The sequence below is a fragment of the Theropithecus gelada genome, chromosome 4, assembly GCF_003255815.1.
Source record: "Theropithecus gelada isolate Dixy chromosome 4, Tgel_1.0, whole genome shotgun sequence".
Lineage (NCBI taxonomy): Eukaryota > Metazoa > Chordata > Mammalia > Primates > Cercopithecidae > Theropithecus > Theropithecus gelada.
In genome coordinates, this window is record NC_037671.1 from 17,104,069 (window position 1) to 17,125,478 (window position 21,410).

Below are 21,410 nucleotides of genomic sequence, written 5' to 3' on the forward strand. Positions count from 1 at the left end.
ATGTTCTCCTACAGATCACAGGACCCTCAGAAGTAATCAAGGTGGAGCTAAAGCATTATAGAACCTCACTATGTCCCAGTATCCTCAAGGTACAATGAGGATAATACCAGCTACCTCAAAGGGTTGTTGTGAGGATTAAATGAGAAAATATATATAAGTTCCAGTACAGTATCCAGCACAAAGTATGTAATAAATGGTAACTTTACACACACACACACACCCCCACCCACACCCACACCCATAAGCATCCCAGTATTTGGAAGCAATCAGTTGATTATTTTTTTCTTTTTAGAATTCCGTTTGGTGTTATAGGGACGCTGCTAGCCTCAGGCAGTGCCGCAAGAGCAGATCAAGGCCCTGATTTAAAAATTCCTCAGTTGCTCCCAGCTGGAGACGTCTGCTTACAAAGTCCTTACAAAGAAATGTTTTTCAATAGGCAACATTCTCTGGTCGGGCCCCACTAAGAAAGAACAGCAGGGAATCTCACAGGCATCGCGATCCCCATTGGCCTCCTGCTCCCAGACACACACGTGGCCCCAACTGGCCTCTGACTTGCTCCACAGGGAGCAAAATGGACTTGCTCCATTTTGTCCATTGCTGTGGGCTCCACGGTGTTACGCATAATGGCTTGGAATCTCTATATACCCAGTAAATGAATGCTTGTTGAATAACCAAATGAACACACCCCATGTCCGCCCATCTCCTCAAAGCACATCCACCATCCACCTCAGCTCAGGGACCGCACTGATGTTCAAAACATGGGCTAAAAACTACCATAGGGCATCTAATTATAGCTTCTGGTGTAGAAGTTGTTCTCTCATAGGAGGCCTTAGCCCAGTTTGAGAACAAGGGCTTTGTATGGAATGAGCTGCGTAATGGATAGCTCTGGCTGGACCACCCACTGGGGGTGTCTCTGGCTGAAATTTAACTAAGTTTCCATAGACCTTTTACCAGATTTACTGAGACCGTTGATTTCCTCTGTTAAAGATTAAACGTCAATTCGGGGGAACTTCCCCATAAATGTTGTGAGACTAAACGTGGCTTCTTGTGGGTTCCACATGGGAGCTCACCAGGATGTCACCCAGCCTTTGTAAAGGTCTGCCTGGTTTCCTGTACCTAGTGGTCAATGTCAGCAGCTGTACCTGTGCCTAGCACTGGGAGGCTTGGCCTCAGCTCTCACCCAGCCCCAGGTGGTCAGCATCACTAGTTCCCCTGCTTGGCACCCAGTGGCTGCCTTCTTGGCCTCTAAACTTGCTTCCCTGTGTTGATTCCTGAAGCTCACCATTGGTCCACCTGCCAATCACTCGCTTTAATCTTATCTGAGTAGATACCCGAGGTTTTATATTTCACCCAACAGAACTTGAGTCCTAATTCTCATTTCCTTCCTTTCATCCATGAGCTTTCCGTGCCAATTTGCATTTACAGTTACGCCTGTGAATTCAGAGGCCCCCTGGGGCCAGGCGGTCCTGTGCCGAGAGAGGCGGGTGAGCAGCTTGGAAGCTGGGGCAGGAACAGCACGGGCCTCTGGGTGAATCCTTTGCTTCCCTGCTTTGGAAGACACCTGGCTGCAGAGCAAGAGTTCTCTTGTGTGCGGCCTCTGGCAGTGTGGGATCCTAAATGGCCACTGGAACACACCCCCAGGTTTCTAGCTGCACTGGGTAGGAGCGGGTGAAGGAGAATTGAGGGCATGTCAGCCTCTCCTGCCTGGACAAAGAGGCATGTGGGTCACAGTTCTCCACAGGTGTTCTCAAGGCTTGCTTGTTTGTTGTCAAGAGAAGGCAGAATTCTGCGTTGAAAAAAGCCTCTGTGATGGCCAATTAAAACAGCCTGTGGATTGTCTCCAGGCCTGAGCACTGCTGGGGGAGGACGCTGGCTTACAGAGGCCTCTCCAAAGCGTCAGTCCTTCAACTCCCGGGACCACTATTATTAGCCTCCCTTCACATGCAGAAGCCCACGCATCCACGCAAGTGGGTAGATGTCAGGGTCTGGACCCACATCTTCTGACTCCCAGTCCATGTATCTTGCTGCCATGTGGCTGATTTCCCTGTTGCTGAGTTTCCTCAGTGCACATTTTGATGGCTGATACCTGTAATAACAGAAGCTTCATCCAACTCTCATAAACCCTGAGTCTGGAGGTCTGGGACGTATTAGGCCACGGGAGGGGGCCTAGCTTGATTTCTCTCTCTTTCTCTTCCACCTGGGACATAAGCTGTCCCCTGGGTGAAGGCCGTCTGCCACACTGACTGTGTAATCTGAACTTGGAGCCAGAGGTTCTGAGTCTTAGCGCCGCCCTTGCTATTATCCTCAGCATGATTTTGGGCTTGTGCTTTCACTCTACTGAGACTCAGATTCCACACCAATAACAGGAGAGGTTTGAACTAACGTATCCATTGAGATGGTTTGAATGCATGTTACAGAAAACCTAACTCAAGCAGGCATAGGCAAGAACTTGAAATGATTAGTTTATGCAACACATTAAAACGGGCAGGGGCTTGAACAATATTTGCAGGAACTGGTCTGTACCCCTCTTAGCACTGCTCTCTTCCTTCCATTTCGGCTTCATTTCAAGGCTCCACATGATGCCAAGAGGGCTGCTGGTTACTCCAGGTCTACTACCTCCCAGATGCTAGCGCAGGGAAAAAGAGGAAGGTGGCCTCTCTTTGAACAGTGGCAGCCAAAGACCATGACAAATCACTGACTCAGTTGTGTTAAGCGCCCACCCCTAGGCCAGGCCTCACGGCCAGAGAAATGTGGTACTCCGAATGGCCAGGACTGTCACATGCCCCACCCCACATATGGGTGAGGCCCGTGAAACACACATGGGAAGAGGATGTGGATGAGTGCTTTCCCCCCAAAAAAGCGGGGCATAGTTGCCCAAAGAACGGCAAATAGTACTGGGTGTTAATCTTCATTATTGGTTTAATTTTATTGTTTGCCAGGTAGAATGTGAAGATGCTTTCGAAAGTCAAAACGATATAGTAAAGCACGCTCAGGCTGGGTGCGGTGGCTCATGCCTGTAATCCCAGCACTTTGGGAGGCCAAGGTAGGCGGATCACCTGAGGTCAGGAGTTCGAGACCAGCCTGGCCAACATGGTGAAACCTCGTCTCTGCTAAAAGTACAAAAATTAGCCAGGTGGTGGTGGGCGCCTGTAATCTCAGCTACTCGGGAGGCTGAGGCAGGAGAATTGCTTGAACCTGTGAGGCAGTGGTTGCAGCAAGCCAAGATCGCACCATTGCATTCCAGCCTGGGCAATAAAAGCAAAACTCCAACTCAAAAAAAAAAAAAAAAAAAAAAGAAAGAAAGAAAGAAAGAAGAGAAAAGAAAAGCATGCTTAGAGAACCATCAGTCCATCCCATGTTTTTTCCATCCTATTCCCTCACACTCCTTAGAGGAAGACAACTACAGATGTTTTGGATTTTTCTTCCCGTGTTTCTTTTTGTAGAGAGAAGCTCAAGAAGCTTGTCTTTGTAGAGGCAAGGTGGGCGGACCAGAGAGGTGAGGAGATCTAGACTATCTTGGCTAACACGGTGAAATCCCGTCTCTACTAAAAATACAAAAACAAAAAATTAGCCGGGCGTGGCGGCGGGCGCCTGTAGTCCTAGCTACTCGGGAGGCTGAGGCAGAAGAATGGCGCGAACCTGGGAGGTGGAGCTTGCAGTGAGCAGAGATCGCGCCACTTCACTCCAGCCTGGGCGACAGAGCGAGACTCCGTCTCAAAAAAAAAAGAACACTCAAGTCTTATTATTTCCCTTCTTTCGTCACAAAAGATATCACACTCTACATACTCTTTTGTACCTTTCCTCTTCACGCAATACTGTCTCCTGGAAATCATTCCATATCATTTCACAGAGATCTTCCACGTACTTTTATATCTGCTTAGTACCTCATTGCGTGTGTGTACAATATTTTATTGAAGTACTCTATACTTAGGCATTTAGGTAGCTTCCAATATTTTGCAATTATAAAAAATTGCTGCAATGAATAACCTTGGGCATTTGCATTTTTACATAGTGAAAGGGATATATTTGGGGCAAATTTATAGAAGTGGAGTTGCTGGGAGGAAGTGTACATGCATACATGGTTTTGTTAGATGTAACTGAGTTCATCTCCACAGGGGTTGTACCATATCACAGTCCCACCTGCAATGTACCAGAGCGTCTTTTTCCTTAGCCTAACCAACAGTGCATGTTGTTAAGCTTTTGAACTTTTTTTTTTTTTGGCCAATTGATGAGATAAAAATGTGCATTTAATTTACATTTTACTATAAGTAATTTTTTTTTTTTTTTTTTTTTTTTTTTGAGGCAGAGTCTCACCCTGTCACCCAGGCTGGAGTGCAGTGGTGCAATCTCGGCTCACTGCAACCAACCTCCATCTCCTGGGTTCAAGCGATTCTCCTGCCTCAGCCTCTCTAGTAGCCAGGATTAGAGGTGCCTGCCACCACCACGCCTGGCTACTTTTTGTATTTTTAGTAGAGACGGAGTTTCATCATGTTGACCAAACTGGTCTTCAACTGCTGACCTCAGGTGATCTGACTCCCTCGGTTTCCCAGAGTGCTGGGATTACAGGCGTGAGTCACCGTGCCCGGTCCTACTATAAGTAAATTTGAACACATTTTTGTATGTTTAAGGACCAGTGTTATTTTTCTTTTAATGAATTATCTGTTCAGGTATTTTGTCTACTTTTCTTCAGGATTTTTGGTCTTTTTTCTCAATTTTTAGAAGTTTTAAAATTTTGAAACCTTATGATCAGCATCTGCAAATATTTTTCTGTCAGTCAAAACACAGTCATCATGTTTTGACTATGGTTATGCCTTTTTTAAAACAAGTTTTGTTTTTTGTTTTGTAGTGATATTTTGTAGTTTTTTTTGTTTTTTTTTTGTTTTTTTTTTTGCAGTCTTTTCTTTGTAGCCGCTGGATTTTGGTCATATTAAAAAATCTTTTCCTATCCAGGTTATACAGGAGTCCACCCATGTCTATTCCAGTACTTGTATAGTTTCATTTTGCATCCAGGTCTCGGATTCATTTGGCAATTATTCTTGTGATAGTGTGAGAAATAGATATGATCTTATTTTCTTTTTTCTTTTTTCTTTTTTTTTTTTTTTTTGAGACTGAGTCTGGCTCTGTCGCCCAGGCTGGAGTGCAGTGGCCGGATCTCAGCTCACTGCAAGCTCCGCCTCCCGGGTTTACGCCATTCCCCTGCCTCAGCCTCCGGAGTAGCTGGGACCACAGGCGCCCGCCACCTCGCCCGGCTAGTTTTTTGTATTTTTTAGTAGAGACGGGGTTTCACCGTGTTAGCCAGGATGGTCTCGATCTCCTGACCTTGTGATCCGCCCGTCTCAGTCTCCCAAAGTGCTGGGATTACAGGCTTGAGCCACCGCGCCCGGCTTATTTTATTTTTTCAAAATGACTATCCAGTTGTTTGAGTGCCCTGTATTAGGAAGACTATCTTTGCGTCAGTGATTTGGGGATATTTGGAGATAGCACCTTTACATAACCTGGATTTCTATAAGCATTTGGATCTATTTCTTGACTTTTTATTTTATTTAATTGATCTTTCTGTATTTTTATCAGTTAGTACCACACTGTTTTCATTATAGGGGCTTCACAGTGCATACTAATACAGTGTAGAACCACTCCTCGTTCAGATAGAAATTTTTTTTTTTTTTTTTTTGAGACAGGGTTTCACTCTGTCACCCAGGCTGGAATGCAATGGTGGGATCTCAGCTCACTGCAGCCTCAACCTCCTGGACTCAAGCGATCTGCCCGCCTCAGTCCCCAGAGTAGCTGGGACTACAGGCATGCACCACCACACCTGGCTGATTTTTTTGTAGAGATGGAGTCTCACTATGTTGCCCAGGCTGGTCTCGAACTCCTGGGTTCAAGCGTTCCGCCCCACTCAGCCTCCCAAAGTGCTGGGATTACAGGCATGAGCCACTGCATTTGACCTAGATAGAATTTTTTTAAAGAAAGGAGTTACTGCAGAATATATGTAGACTGATGAGAATAAGCAAGTTGGGTCAGGAGAGAGAGGAGATTGTTGCGAAGTCCTTTGGTAGGCACAAGTGGAGAGGTCTTGGAAAGGAGCCAGAGAACCCAGATTCAGGAAGTTGGTAGATTTGTTGATGAGGAGAATTCTCTTCTGATTTTGTTTTCTGGTGAAATAAAAACCAAGGTCAACAGCTGAGTGGGGAGAGGAAAGAAGATGAGAAATAGTCATCTTGCGCAGGGGGATTGCAGAGTGAGTTGGCTAGGGAACTACCCAGATGGTGCTGGGGCCCACTTGAGTTTTACGATCATACATATAAAGGAAGAAGTAGGCCTAGTTATGTGTTTTCCACCAGCCTTGTATACAGCTTAGGTTTGGGAGCTGAGTAGGCAAGGAGGTAAGTGTAAGCAGACTTGGGGTGTTAGCCTCACAAGTATGACAGATGGGACAAGGGGTTAAGTGTGGAAGGACATGGATGCAAGGGAGCAGAATGACGGGCCCTGGATCCAAGCTGGGTAAGAGGGACAGATGTGAAAAAGATAATGGTGCCAATGGATCAGAGATCCCAAGAAATGCTGGAGTCTATGCAAGGGGAAGCAATGATCCCGGATATTGATCTAGGAAATGATCTTGGGAGTGGGCGGATAAAGTGGGATAGAAGAAAAGATGTCAACAAGGAGATAAGAAACAGAAGGGCCAGAATGTAGGGTGGGTCGTCTTTGTAGTTGTGATGATAGCGGTGGTGGCAGAGAGACAATGAGCCAGATCCTGAACTCCTGATAAATAGGGGCAGTGGCTGGAAGGCTAGAGATGACTGCGGTAGCATCATCATCATGTAGATGAGAGCAGGTAGACAGCGGCATCTGAATCAATCTTTCTTCAAGGACTTGCAGAATTGCAGCACCAGGAAGTCCTAGTCCTAACACTCCCAGAAATCTCCCCACACCCCTTTTCAGTCCATTTCCCCAGTAACCTTTCAGGATTGGATTTAGTTGTGAAGTCTGAGTCTAAGAGGCTTGTCTGTAGAGCTTATCATTTCTTAAAACCTAGAGGCAGAGAACCTTAAGGGCGATCATAGAAAGCCCTTTATGAAAGACTGGCATGAATTTCATTGTGAAAAGAGCCTGGGATTCCTCTGCAGTGTAGACCAGATGAATGAAGAGTATATTCAGTGTCATAATGGAACTCAGAGCCTAGACCCTGAAGGAGTCAAATAGGCAAAAACCTGGATCAAACCACAGGGATCCCTGCCTACCTGAGCAACCTGCCCTAGGTCCCAAATCAAAGCCTCAGCTCTTTCTCCAAAAGCGAGCAAGGGTTGAAAAACACCTTCCTACTTTGAGCTTCCTTTTCCATCCAGACTTCCTGAGAATCCCAAAACATTTGAAGCCAGATTCTGAAGACTGTAGGTGTCCCTGCCAGGTGAACTTAACCTGGGCACCTTCGGAAGATAACACATTCCTAACGAGCCCTATTTAATCGGTGACTCCAGTGTTGCTTTGGCTGTGCCACTGAGGGTGATCTTACCTGGAGTCCCTAGGAAGGAAGGGTCCCCGGTTGTTCTGAAGGGAAAATAGATAGTGTCAAGGAAATCAGTCTTTCAGGGAGCAGAAATAATTAATGGACTTAGGATGGGGTCCATGTATGAGGTGACAAATCGTGTGTATGGGATGTAAGAGCCGGGTATTTACTAAGAATTAAAGATGATGGTCTATGACCAGTTAAGATGTTAGAAATAAAGTTCAGATTTTTTTTTTTTGAGACAGTTTTGCTCTTGTTGCCCAGTCTGAAGTGCAGTGGCACAATCTTGGCTCACCGCAACCTCCGCCTACTGGGTTCAAGCAATTCTCCTGCCTCAGCCTCCCAAGTAGCTGGGATTACAGTCATGTGCCACCACGCCTGGCTAATTTTCTTTCCTTTTTTTTTTTTTTTTTTTTTGTATTTTTAGTGGACACGGGGTTTTGCCATGTTGACTAGGCTGGTCTTGAACTCCTGACCTCAGATGATCCTCCTGCCTCGGCCTCCCAAAGTGCTGGGATTACAGGCATGAGCCACTGCACTTGGCTAGATTCATTTTTTCAGTCATAGCTGTATAATAATAATTTGGAAATTGACATCCATCTTTTTGGGGTAGAAAAAAAGTGTGCCCTGAACTTGGGATCCCCTGACCCATGCTCACACAGGCAGGAGAGGAGAACAGGGGAGAAAAGCCACCTCTGTTTCCATGCCATGTCTCAGGAGGTCTTTGTGTGAAGGAGAGGCAAGGTCCCACCACCAGCTCTTGCTCTCAGGCCTGGGTTCCAAGGTTGATGGACACGGTCTGGACAATGGGGAAGAGGTTAGTGATGACAGGTGAGGTTGGAGACATTCACCAATTCCTCCAAGTTCCTCTGCTCACAGAGAGAGAAGTGATGCTTGGGGATTACCAGTCCTGAATCCCCATCTGCAAGAGATGCCTCAGATCTTGAGGAAACACGCATACACAAACATGCACAGAGAAACACACACACATTTGTTCACAACCACACATATACCCACCCTCATATAGGCATGTCCTCAAATGCACAAACCTGGAGTTGCAGCTCTTCTCATCCAGACACAGGCAGCAGCCCAGGACCCTCCTATTGCTCAGTAACCTGAGGTTGTGGGTGGGATAAAGGAGTCTCATCACTTAGATAACATGTTTTGAACCCAAACACCATTTTAAAAAAATACCAGTCAATGGATAAATAAAGTATTTTATTTAAATGCCAGTCCTTTGTTAAATAAAGGCTATCAAAATCAGCTTGGGGTCTTGGGGACTGAGTCTGACCCAGGCAGGAACCCCGCTGGAAGTCCTCTGGCTCAGCTGGGTGGTCCTGGTCCTGCCTGACTCTGGCCTAGTTGCCCCGAGTCCTTAGGGTCAGGGGTCTGACCTCGCTCCCCAGCCTGACTTTCCTGTCCCCAGTCTTAGCCCCTGGCACCCACTCTCACATCCCTGATGCTGGTCTCCTGCCTTCCTGGGCCCTCCTCACACCCTCACTGCCTGCCCCATTCCTTCTTGGACCAAATGACCACACTCAGAGCCTGATGAGATCTTGGCTTCTGCTACCAGACATCTGACCTCTCTCTTTCCTGGCAGGCTGGCCTCCTTGTACAGATCTACTTTCTGGGCTTGTGTCCCCACACAAACCTATCTTTGGAATGGTAGAGAGTTGACTGTGATATCATGTTTGAATCTTCAGGGAAGGTCTATTCGGCTAGCCACAAGACATGGGAAAGGCTGCCTTTACCTTTGCAACATCATAATCTTCTCATGTAAACTACTGAAGGTACCGTTGTCAAGGAGCTTTCAATTGTTTGCTTCCCTCTCATGGAAGTGACCAGAGACAAAGTTGAACTCAACTCTTCCCTTTTGGCTTGATGCTCACCTGTGGTACCTAGAGGGCATTTATAGAATACCTTATAAAAATTCTGTAGGATATTAAAAGAGCATGGGGATAGGGGGCTCCTCACTGGCCTCATGACATAGTGACATCCCATGAGGGGAGAAGGTGTAATTGTGGAACACAGTACTCAAAATCTGGAACGTTCAAGACGTATGCCTACCATATCTAACAGTGGTCTCTTGGGTCAGGCATATCTGGGCATCAATTTCCTCATGTGTACTAGTGGACATTTTTTTTTTTTTTTTTTTTTGAGATGGAGTCTGGCTCTGTCACCCAGGCTAGAGTGCAGTGGCGCGATCTCAGCTTACTGCAAGCTCCGCCTCCCGGGTTTACGCCATTCTCCTGCCTCAGCCTCCCAAGTAGCTGGGACTACAGGTGCCGCCACCTCGCCCGGCTAGTTTTTTGTATTTTTGTAGAGACGGGGTTTCACTGTGTTAGCCAGGATGGTCTCGATCTCCTGACCTCGTGATCCGCCCATCTCGGCCTCCCAAAGTGCTGGGATTACAGGCTTGAGCCACCGCGCCCGGCCACTAGTGGACATTTTAATATCACCCATCAGAATTATCATCAGGATTAAATAGTGTGATGTGTATGTCTGGTGAGTATCACTCAGTGGATGTTTGTTTCTTTTGTCTTACCAGTACCAGTAGAATGTGCTTTCAGTGGTGTTGTTGACATACATTCTTAAAAATAAAACCCTTAGGCAAACTTAGGTGCTTTTGCGTATAAAGTGGCCTTGTTCCCATTGTAGGAAGAGATAAATGTTCTGTCATTTCTGCTGTTCCTGCCTGCAGCTGCTTTCAGGTCTGCGCATGTGGGGGAGACCTTCCCTGGCCTTCCTCAGAACCATCATGTCTGCAGCGTCCCCAGGGCTACAAGACAGTAAGGAAATGAGGAAGAGCAAGCAACAACCTGGTGCTAAACAAATATCAGGTTACAAATGACTTGTCTCAGGAATAGTTCTTGCACCTGTAGAGTAGACAGAAGCTCACATCAGGACCAGTGACTGGAGAATAAACACCTCGAAAGGCAGTTGTAGGACTTACTGACAGCTCTACTGTGTCCACAGCTGAATTCCACCTTAGAAAAAAGAGTAGGTGCTAATGTCCATAGCTTTTAGTCACAAACGGAAAAGAAGCCCACCTCTTGCTTTTCTGTTTCGAAGAGCAAAATTCTGCAAACACGGCGGAGGGTCAGTGTTTGGGGCAATACCTAGTGAGGGGCGAGCATATGGAGGGGCTATGTTAGCACCTTCCACCTTGCCCCTGAGCCCCAGGCAGAGGCTACTCATGTTGTGCTGTCGCTGATGTCGCTTGAATTCCTGAAACATTCTGCAGCACCCTACGGAGAGTTATGCATGTAAATTACTTTGCTTCTTGCCTGATTATTATGGGTGTTACACCCCCACCATCGAAAACAGTTAACAAATAATTTCAGAACCCTCAAGTGGCTCCATTAAGATGTGATAGGAACAGCCACGGGCCAAATAATGGTGGAGAAATTTGTCTTTCGTATCCACTTGTTATGCCTGCTCTCCTCTTTGCATATTTTTCCTCTCTGAACTAAAACCCATCACCCAGCTGCACACAAGGCAACTGGTCACCTCATGCTGACCCTGGCCGTCAAGGGTCCTCTCCTTAAGGTCCCAGACAAGCCTGCTACCACCAGATGTTGTACATCATGACACAAATGAGAGGTTGCATACAGACAGCCATAGGTGTGTTTGGTTTGTCTTGCAACAGTGTTTTGAACAAAAATCAACCATTTGCAGCATTTAAGAGATTTCATGTAATATCTATATCCACTTCTCTGAAAAAAAAAGCTTGAAAGATTTGACATTGGTTAACATTTTCCCATTAGCAACAATTGGTGGGAGCTAAGTGGTGGCTTCTCTTAGATGGGCGATTACTGTTCAGTTTGCCGTAGTCCTCACTACTCTATTGCTTTTCTTCTCACATGGATCACATTTATTGTCAGGTAACTGGCTTTCTTTGTTCCCTCACATAACCCTCCTGGCCCTGTAGGTAACTGTGTTTGCAATCACTGCTTTAGACCTTGCAAGCTTCCTCCCTCATCACCTGCTTTCATCCAAACTTCGTCAACTTGTGCCCATTTTCTCAAGCTACCCTGTTTCTATGAAAGCCAAAGGAGTTCTAATAGGATCAGCAAACTTATAGAAAAATGTAAGTGGTCCTTAAGGGTTTGATGCCTTTATTAGTTAATTATACCCATGATAATGCTGCTTAAAAACCAATCAGAAAATCTCAGCAGCATATAGCAGAAGGCATTTGTGGAGTTCAGATAGTTGGCCCATGAGATGAAGGCTGACTCTAGGCTAGGTTCAGACTGGGGGTGGGGTGGCTTTGCACCACATGGTTCTCATCTTCTTCCTGGCACTAATGGGCTGGGCTGGACCTGTTCTTCTTATGATGATGGTAGAGATGAAGGAGAGAAAGTGGAATTAATACACCTTGATTTGTGCTTCATTCCATGAGCAAGAAGTCACACTACAAACTGTATAAAGCACCCTTGACATAAGTGACTCAATCTTAGAAAAAAACTCCATCTTACATTTCATAGGGCACTTGCCAACAAGGACAAGATATTTTGTGTAATAAATAAATTAATAAATAAAGACTGCATCCAAACAGATAAGGACATAAATAAGCACAATCTTCCACTATCATTCTTCACTAGAGGACACTGCAGCCATAAAAAGGGCAGGAGCAGGACTTCAGCGCTTGAAACAGTGGTTTTTTGTTTGTTTGTCTTGTTTTGTTTTGAGAGGAGTTTCACTCTTGTTGCCCAGGCTGCAGTCTAGTGGTGCAGTCTCGGCTCACTGCAACTTCTGCCTCCCGGGTTCAAGCAGTTCTCCTGCCTCAGCCTCCTGAGTAGCTGGGATTACAAGCACGTGCCAGCACATCCAACTAATTTTTGTATTTTTAGCAGAGATGGGATTTCACCATGTTGGCCAGACTGGTCCCGAACTCCTGACTTCCAGTGATCCACCCACCTCAACCTCCCAAAGTGCTGGGATTACAGGCATGAGCCACCACACCCAGCTGAAACAGCTGTCTTAATCAACACTGTCTTGCTGTCACTCGAGGTAAGCTCCTTGGCATCTGCCATGAAAGGCTCTGGCATCTGCCATGAAAGGCTCTACCCACATCAAAGGTGTTCCTCGCAAGACCACTGGACTGCCTGGCCCAGACCAGGAGATTCTTTTTGTCTCTGTTGCTCTTCATGAACTGGTTCTTAATCCTTTTTTCCCATTTATTTTCTCTTGATGGTAAATGTTATTTTGTTTGTTGTAGATGTTTAACCCGTAACATTTATATATTGATTGGGTGTACTATTATGTATAATTTGGAATATAGACTGACTTGTGGGGTGGCTTCAGCCTGTGTGCCTGTGACTATGACTGCCCAGTGAACAGGAAGTACTAACGAGAATTGCCTGCTTGGGGATTTGATGTAGCTAGTGGCTTTTGTGATTGAAATAGCATCAATAAAAGTCTGACATTATGAAAAGACACAAATGTGCATGGACCTGGTTACCTCTGATCTTGCACTGCTCATGAGACAAACCCAAGGTCAAGAGCTGGGGGAGTTATTCCCACCCACAGCTCAAGGGCACAGCAAATTTATAAGGCATGTGTGAGAAAAGAATTAACTTTACCCAAAGAGAGGTCTGACCTTTGCCCTTCACTACTGGGAGGTAACCCCTAGGCTCCTGGAATATCAAGACTGATAGAAATGTCTTTGTTTGTCTAGGGGCATTGACCACTTGACAGTCTAAAAATATGATATGCAATGGAGGCATTTGGTGGAAGTAGTGATGTTCGCTTTGCCTTTGGAGGAACTAGAGAATCATGTCAGCCATGTGGGCAGTAGTGATTGAGCTGCAATAAAAACTCTGACCACCGAGGCTCAGGTGAGCATCCCTGCTTGGCAGTATTCCATGCATATTGTCACACATCATGGCTGGGAGGAGGTACCACTGTCCATGACTCCATGAAAAGAGGATGCCTGGAACCTCCACATTGGACCTCTCTTGGACTCTGCCCTAGGCTTCTCTTCCCCAGGTGGTTTTAATTTGTATTCTTTCTCTGTAATAAATGGCAACCATGAGTATAACAGCTTTCAGCCACTTCGTGAGTCCCTTCAGTGTATTCTCACACTCAAGGGTGGTTTTGGGAACCCCTCAAACTTGAATTGATGTTGGAAGTGAGGGTCCCCTGACTTAACATTTGGCCTCAACTTTCACAGCATGAAAACGAGGAGGCATGAAAATGAAAGTTGATAATGCAAATTGCCACAATATTTATCTCAGGTACATCTGTCTTCATTGATACATCCATTCAGCAAACATTTATTGAGCACCTACTACATGCCCAGTGCTATTCTTGGACCTGAGACTAAAGGAAGTGAATAAGACATGGCCTCCCCATTCTAGTGGAGGAGAAAAAATATAAATAGGCATACAAATATGTACAATAATGTCAGATTGAGAAAAGTGCTGTGGGAGAAAATTAAGGCAAGGTACAAGGAGTGTGCAGGGCTTAGATCTTTTAGATAGATGGTCAATAGATACTCTTCTGGAAGAGTGACATTTGAACACACTTGGGTGAAATGAATGAGGAAGTTGGGCTGTGATTCTGGGCAAGAAGTTTCTAGAGAGAGGGACAAGCAAGCTCAAAGGTACAGCAAGAAGCATACAAGTAGGAGATTTCAACATAGAAATTCTTGCCATTAAAAAAAAAAAAAAAAAAAAAAAAAGGCAGCCTGGTGTGGTGGCTCAGGCCTGTAATCCCAGCACTCTGGGAGGCCAAGGTGGGTGGATCACCTGAGGTCAGGAGTTCAAGATCAGCCTGGTCAACATGGTGAAACCCTGTCTCTACAAAAATTAGCCAGGCATGATGGTGGGTGCCTGTAATCCCCGCTACTTGGGAGGCTGAGGCAGGAGAATGGCTTGAACCTGGGAGGTGGAGCTTGCAGTGAGCCAAGATCACACCATTGCACTCCAGCCTGGGCAACACAGTAAGACTTCATCTCAGAAAAAAAAAAAAAAAAGTAAAGGCTTTCTTTACATGGTCCTTGAAGGACTGTGTTGTGCCTGTGGAAAGACTTTCCACTAAAGTGCCTCAAATCAAGCCTGAGACCAGTATCTCTGTGTTTTGTTTTTGTGCCACTTGCTGGATTATGCGGTTTCTTCCTCATGTTCAGCAAAGGAATTGTTTCACCTCCCTCTTTCCTCCTTGGCAGAGGATGGGCACTCTCTCACAGGCTTTTAGTTTCTAAGAGAAAAAAAGAAAGCAAAGACAAAGTATTTGAAATAAGAGTTATTTCTATTTATTTGGTTCATTCAGAGAACAAACAAGACCATAACTGGAAAGTACAGGGTGACTAAGAAGTAGCCCTTAGGGAAAAACCTGATGGGAAATTTTATCTAAAAACACAATTTACATAGCCACACTTTGGGCTTTCCTTCCAGTCCTTCTGTGGTTCTCAATGGCCCATGGGTGTTCAGGTCTTAACGCTGGGGAGCGCCGCGAGCAGTGGAGGGTGTTCGCGAAGGTTCTACCGGCTTGAGGGAAGGGTTGTGGGAATGGGGACCCGAGACCTGGAGGCCAGCATATAAGAGCTCCCCACTGGGGTTGCTGGGGAGAGGAGAATCAGAAGGGACTGACCAGAGAAGGCTTGACTCTTGGCCAGAGCTCAACAAGGGGCAGCTGCTGCGGTAGTCCGTGGGCGGGCCGAGGTTAAATGCATTCTTTTCACTCAGAAGCCCTTCTCTGGAAAGAAGGCTCAGAAGGCACACTTGGGGCAGAGGGGAACCCCCGCCTTCCCCTTTTACAGAACTTCCTCATCCTGAAGATCAGTCCAGCCAGGAAGTCAGAGGCTGAGTGGAGAGCTGGGTGCCTGGGGAGTACCATGGGTTTTGTCCCCATCGCTGGCAGCAGTCATCAGGTGAGCTGTTTTCAGCCCATCACAAACTTCTCTCTGCCTATTTATGATCCATTCAGCATCTGACAGTTGTCTAAGGCAGACAGCAGAAACGTGTTTACTGGCCTCCCTCCCTCGGGACTTTTTCTTAAAGGGCATGCCTTACTCTCATTTCCTTTTTCTACTAATCCTCTCTCCTTCCCCGAATTCTCCCATCACTAATTCTCTCTCTCCTCATAGAACCACCCGCATCCCACTCCCCACAGACCCTCAGAGAGAAACTGTGTAGAACTCCAGAGAGGCAAGCAAGGCCCACTGTGAGAAATGATATTCAGTGGCCAGGCACTGCGGCTCATGCCTGAAATCCCAGCACTTTGGGAGGCTGAGATGGGAGGATCAGCTGAACTCAGGAGTTAGAAACCAGCCTGGGCAACATAGTGAGATGCTCCCCCTGCAACTCCAGAAAAAAAAGGAAACCGTATTCTACTGTGTAAACTTCTTGAGAATGGTCTTTTTTTATGCACCACCTACCAGCTGCTTAGTAAATGTTTAATAGTGAATTAAAACTTCCCTCTCTCCACACCTGTTCCCCATGAGTCCCTGCCTTGGGATGGGCAGGTGAGAGAACTAATAAAACATTCTAGAGTTTTCTCCCCTGGCCCCCAAACTCTGACCAGCTTCTCAAATGTCTAGGTTCACAATGTTCTGCCATGCTCCGTCGGGACGCTCTCTGAGAGAAATTAAACGACAAAGCCCTGGCCGTGATGCAAATTGCAATCAGACAGGAAGGTTTGAGGGTCAGAAGAGAGGCAGAGGGCCCTGGCTAGCTTTGTCTTTGCGCAAGGTTACCAAATGCTTGCCTTGGCAGTGAGAATGCGTAACCACAATGTTTTCTAATGATTTTGGGTTTTTCTCTTTTTATAGTGTCAGCAGAGAAAACATGAAGGTGACAACTAGTGGTTTCAGAAAGGCAAGAAGTTCTTCCTCTGCATTCACCTTTCTTTTCCCTTTTCACTGAAAGTGAAGATCAACATACGGGTAAGCTCCTTTCATACCTTTAAGGAAGAACCCAGGTCAGGACTCGGAGCCACTGAATTTCCACTCCCACTCCCACTCCCACGCCAGACACATGCTGCGAAATACTGTCTGGTTTTTTTTTTTTATGTTAAGGGAGCCTGTAGTTAGCCTGAAAATGCTTCCTCAGGAATGGCCTTCATCAGAAATCTCTTCATGCTCAGTATGAGGACGTGACGAAGAATATGCTATGTGTGAAAATATACCTTGGCGTTTCAGCTCTGTGGGTTAAGAAGGGGTTCCTGTGACGGCAAGCTTTTAGGTTATTGAGCAGCAGATTGGATACTTCTATTTTTCAACAACATAGGTTTCCATGTAATATGAAAAACAGCTGTTGCAAATTTCTAGAAATGTTGAATCCAGTCTAATAAATGCCTAGCCGCACCTGTAAGAAAGTAAGGGAACACTGAAGGGTCAAAAATGGAGGAAGAACTATGACCAGCCTGAGCTGCCCCTGGGGCTGCTGGGGATAAGGTTGGGGAGGACAGTTGGCCAGGCTGGGAATCTGGTTTGGGAATATGAATTCACTTTAGAATTTATTAAATCAAGGAGCTTAGGCTTTCATGACCAGCAGGCACACAAGAAGGGGCTTGAGTCCCAGAAGAGTAGGGAGTTGGAACTGGAACCCTGGTGTAAGGATGAACTGAAAACCATTGCCTGCTTACACAGGGAGATGACAGGGAAGCTTGCTTGAGAAAAAGAAAAAAAGCTCCCCTTAAAATTAATTTATAATAATTAATGTGCCCTCACATGGATATGATATTAAAATTTATATTACTAGAGTGGTCTAAGACATGTCCCACCAAGAAATTAATATGAAGTGCTGCCACATGCTGATAATATCCTTGGGAACCTGGTTGAAACAAAAATAAAACCTTTCTGGGAGGCCATACACCCATCCTAGGCCTCCTAGCATATCCTCACATGAAGTCCCAATTAAAGATCAACTTATAATTAAAAACTACCATACAGTCCTGGCATGGTGGTTCATACCTGTAATCCTAGCACTTTGGGAGGCCAACGTGGGTGGATCACCTGAGGTCAGGAATTCGAGAACAGCCTGGCCAACATGGCAAAACCCCATCTCTACTAAAAACACACACAAAAATTAGCCAGGCGTGGTGGCACGTGCTTCTAGTCCCAGCTACCCAGGAGGCTGAGGCATCAGAATCACTTGAACCTGGGAGGTGGAGGTTGTAGTGAGCCGAGATCACACCGCTGTACTCCAGTCTGGGCAACAGAGCGAGATTCCATCTAAAAAAAAAAAAAAAAAAAAAGACCAAGTAGAAAGGCCAAGATCTTAGAAGCTCTCAAAGACAAAAGCATTGCCTACAAAGGAATGAGTTATCAGGTTGTCTGGAACTTTGCAATAGCAACAATAGAAGCCAGAAGACCAATGGAATAATATATTCGAGTGCTAAGAAGAAATAACTGTCAACTTACAACTTCACTATGATTCAAGGATATGGCAAAATAAACATTTTCAGACAAAAACAGAGAGCATTTTCCACTTGAAGACCTTAGCTAAAAGAATGAAGAATACACTTCCGAAGGAATTGACCCAAGAAAGAAGCAGTGAGATGTACAATATGAGATAAATTTCAACAAATATCTAATATGTAAAAAAAAGACTGCTTGGGGAGTATGAAAACAAAGTGGAATGAGGGTACTGGTCATAATAGTAGATGAGATGGGCAGAGTTTGGGCATTTGGGCATTTTAGGGAAAAGGGTGGCAATGTTAATTAACTCTAGCATTTATTAAATCGAGTATGCTTCTTAAAAATTATAAAAAGGTAATCACATAAGAAGAGAAATCGTATGCATGACTTCCAAACCAGTAGAGAGAACATATTTTTATTTTTATTTTATTTTTTGAGGCCGAGTTTGGCTCTGTCGCCCAGGCTGGAGTGCAGTGGCACAGTCTTGGCTCACTGCAACCTTCGCCTCCTGGGTTCAAGTGATTCTTGTGCCTCAGCCTCCCGAGTAGCTGGGATTGCAGCCACATGCCACCACGCCCGGCTAATTTTATTTATTTATTTATTTATTCATTTATTTATTTATTTATAGTAGAGATGATGTTTAACTATGTTGTTCAGGCTGGTCTCAAACTCCTGACCTCATGTGACCCGCCTGCCTCGGCCTCCCAAAGTGCTGGGATTACAGGCATGAGCCAACATGCCTGGGCTAAAATATTTTTATTTTATTTTTATTTTTATTTTTTTATTATTTTTAGATGGAGTCTCACTCTGTCGCCCAGGCTGGAGCAGTGGCACGATCTTGGCTCACTGCAAGCTCCGCCTCCTGGGTTCACGCCATTCTCCTGACTCAGCCTCCCAAGTAGCTGGGACTACAGGGGCCCGCCACCATGCCCAGCTAATTTTTTGTATTTTTAGTAGAGACGGGGTTTCACCGAGTTAGCCAGGATGGTCTCAATCTCCTGACCTTGTGATCTGCCTGCCTCAGCCTCCCAAAGTGCTGAGATTACAGGCGTGAGCCACAGCGCCCCGCCATAAAATATTTTTTTTAATGGTCAATAAAAAGATGCAAGAAAGGAAGAGGCAGAGAAAAATCAGGTTAAGCATAAAGTGTAAAGCAAAATGACCAAAATAAATCCTAATATAGCAGAATTCACAAAGTAAGTAAAATTAAACCCTCAATTAGCAAGATAGATTGTCAGTCATACTGGATAGAAGAAAATCTAACAATATACTTTAAAAAGGACACACTAGAATGTAAAGACAAAGAAATGTTGAATGTAAAAGTATGGAAAATGCCAGCAAAAAATTAATCCAGAGAAAGGAAAAGGCACAGGATGGTAATATTAAGAGTAAACAGGCCGGGCATGGTGGTTCATGCCTGTAATCCCAGCACTTTGGGAGGCTGAGGTGGGCAGATCACAAGGTCAGGAGTTTGAGACCAGCCTGACCAACATGGTGAATCTCTACTAAAAATACAAAAATTAGCCAGGCATAGTGATGGGTGCCTGTAATCCCAGTTACTTGGGAGGCTGAGGCAGAGAATTACTTGAACCTGAGAGGTGGAGGTTGCAGTAAGCCGAGATTGTGCCACTGCACTCCTGCTTGGGTGATAGAGCGAGACTCCGTCTGAAAAAAAAAAAAAAAAAAGTAGACAAAGTTGTATTTCAAGCAAAAAGGAATATTAGAAAAAAAAAGTCAAATGAATGAAGAGAAAAAGGAACAATTCATTGGAAAAACATAACTTGCAGACACTAAAACATAGCATCAAATTATACCAAGCCAAAAAATTGGTAAAATTTCAGAGATAAACGGACAATTCTGTAGTCACGGGAGAGTATTTAACACATCTCTTTCAGTAATTGGTAGTTTATGATTACAGAAAGGATATAGAAGATCTGAGCAACACCATGAACAAACTTGATCAAAAAGACCTTTCTTTCCAAGTACCTGCCACTCTTACCAAAAGATCACACATGAGGCTACAAAGCAATCCTTTATATGCAACAAAGAATCATACTGACTGTTCTTGAGCAACGTCAACTGTTAGACACCAGTAGCAAAATAAAATCCAAACCATACATCAGGAAATTTTTTTTAAAAAACCCTCTAAGTAATTCATAATTCAACAAGTGACTTAATGGAATGTCTAAGAACACTTTGTTAACATTAATAAGAAATGAACTTTCTACTCACTGGCCGTGGACCCCTAGAAAAATATAGTTCAAAAAGATATATATATATGAAAGTAGCAACACAAAATGTGAAGGTATCCAGGAAGAAATCTATCAAAAGATGTGAAAAACCTCTCTCTCTATATACATAAAATTTTAAAAATTCTTGAAGACCTAAATAAATGGAAAGATATACAATATGAGATGAATTTGTAGAACTGACTTCTAAAGATGTTGATTTTAGGCAATTTATAAACTGAATATAATCCTACTAAAATTCAAATGAGTTTTTTTTGAGATTCATAAATTGATATAATTTATATAAGGTAGAACAAAGAACCAAGAATGCCAGAACAATTTTTTATTTTATTTTTTTGATACACGGTCTTGCTCTGTCACCCAGTCCGGAATGCAGCAGCACAATCTCGGCTCACTGCAGCGTGGACCTCCTGGGCTCAAGCGATCCTCCTGCCTCAGCCTCCCGAGTAGCTGGGACCACAGGCACAAGCCACCATGCCTGGCTATTTTTTGTATTTGTTATTTTTTTGTATTTTTAGTAAAGACTGGGTTTCACAATGTTGCCCAGGCCAGTCTTGAACTCCTAATCTCAAGTGATCCACCCACCTGGGCATACCAAAGTGCTGAGATTACAGGCGTGAGCCACTGCACCTGGCCACCAGAACAATTTTGAAGACGAAGTTCAACATGTGAGGACTCACTCACTCCCACCACAGCAAGACTTAAATTGTAGTAATAAGAAAGTGTGATATTAGCACAAAGAGAGGCAGAATAGAGTCTAGAAACAGGCCCACTCATACACAGAAATTTGTATAAAGCACAGATGTCATTTTAAATCAGTAGGGAAAGAAGGACTTTTAGCAAGCAGCGTTGGAAAAAATGGTTATCCATGTGGAAAAAATAAGTTAGATCACTACATTTAACCATATTTAAATGGATTATAGACCAACATATGAAAAAGCATGACTTTAAAAGTTTTGGAAGAAAATGAAGGATAATATTTTTATGATCTCAGGTCAGGAAAAGATTTCTTAAACACAATACCAGAAGCACAAATCATAAACAAAAAGATCAATAAATTTAACCACATTAAAATATTTTTTAAAAACTCTTTGGTAGATTAAAGATATCATAAACAAAATGGAAAATACAAATCTTAAACTTGGAGAAGAGATTTGGCATGGATATAACCAAGAAAGGATTTGGCCCAGATTTTATAAACAGTGCTCATGGAAAAGGCCAAAGGATATGAATGACAATCCTCAGAAAAGGTTATCCAATGTTCTTGAAACATATGTTATCAATGTAA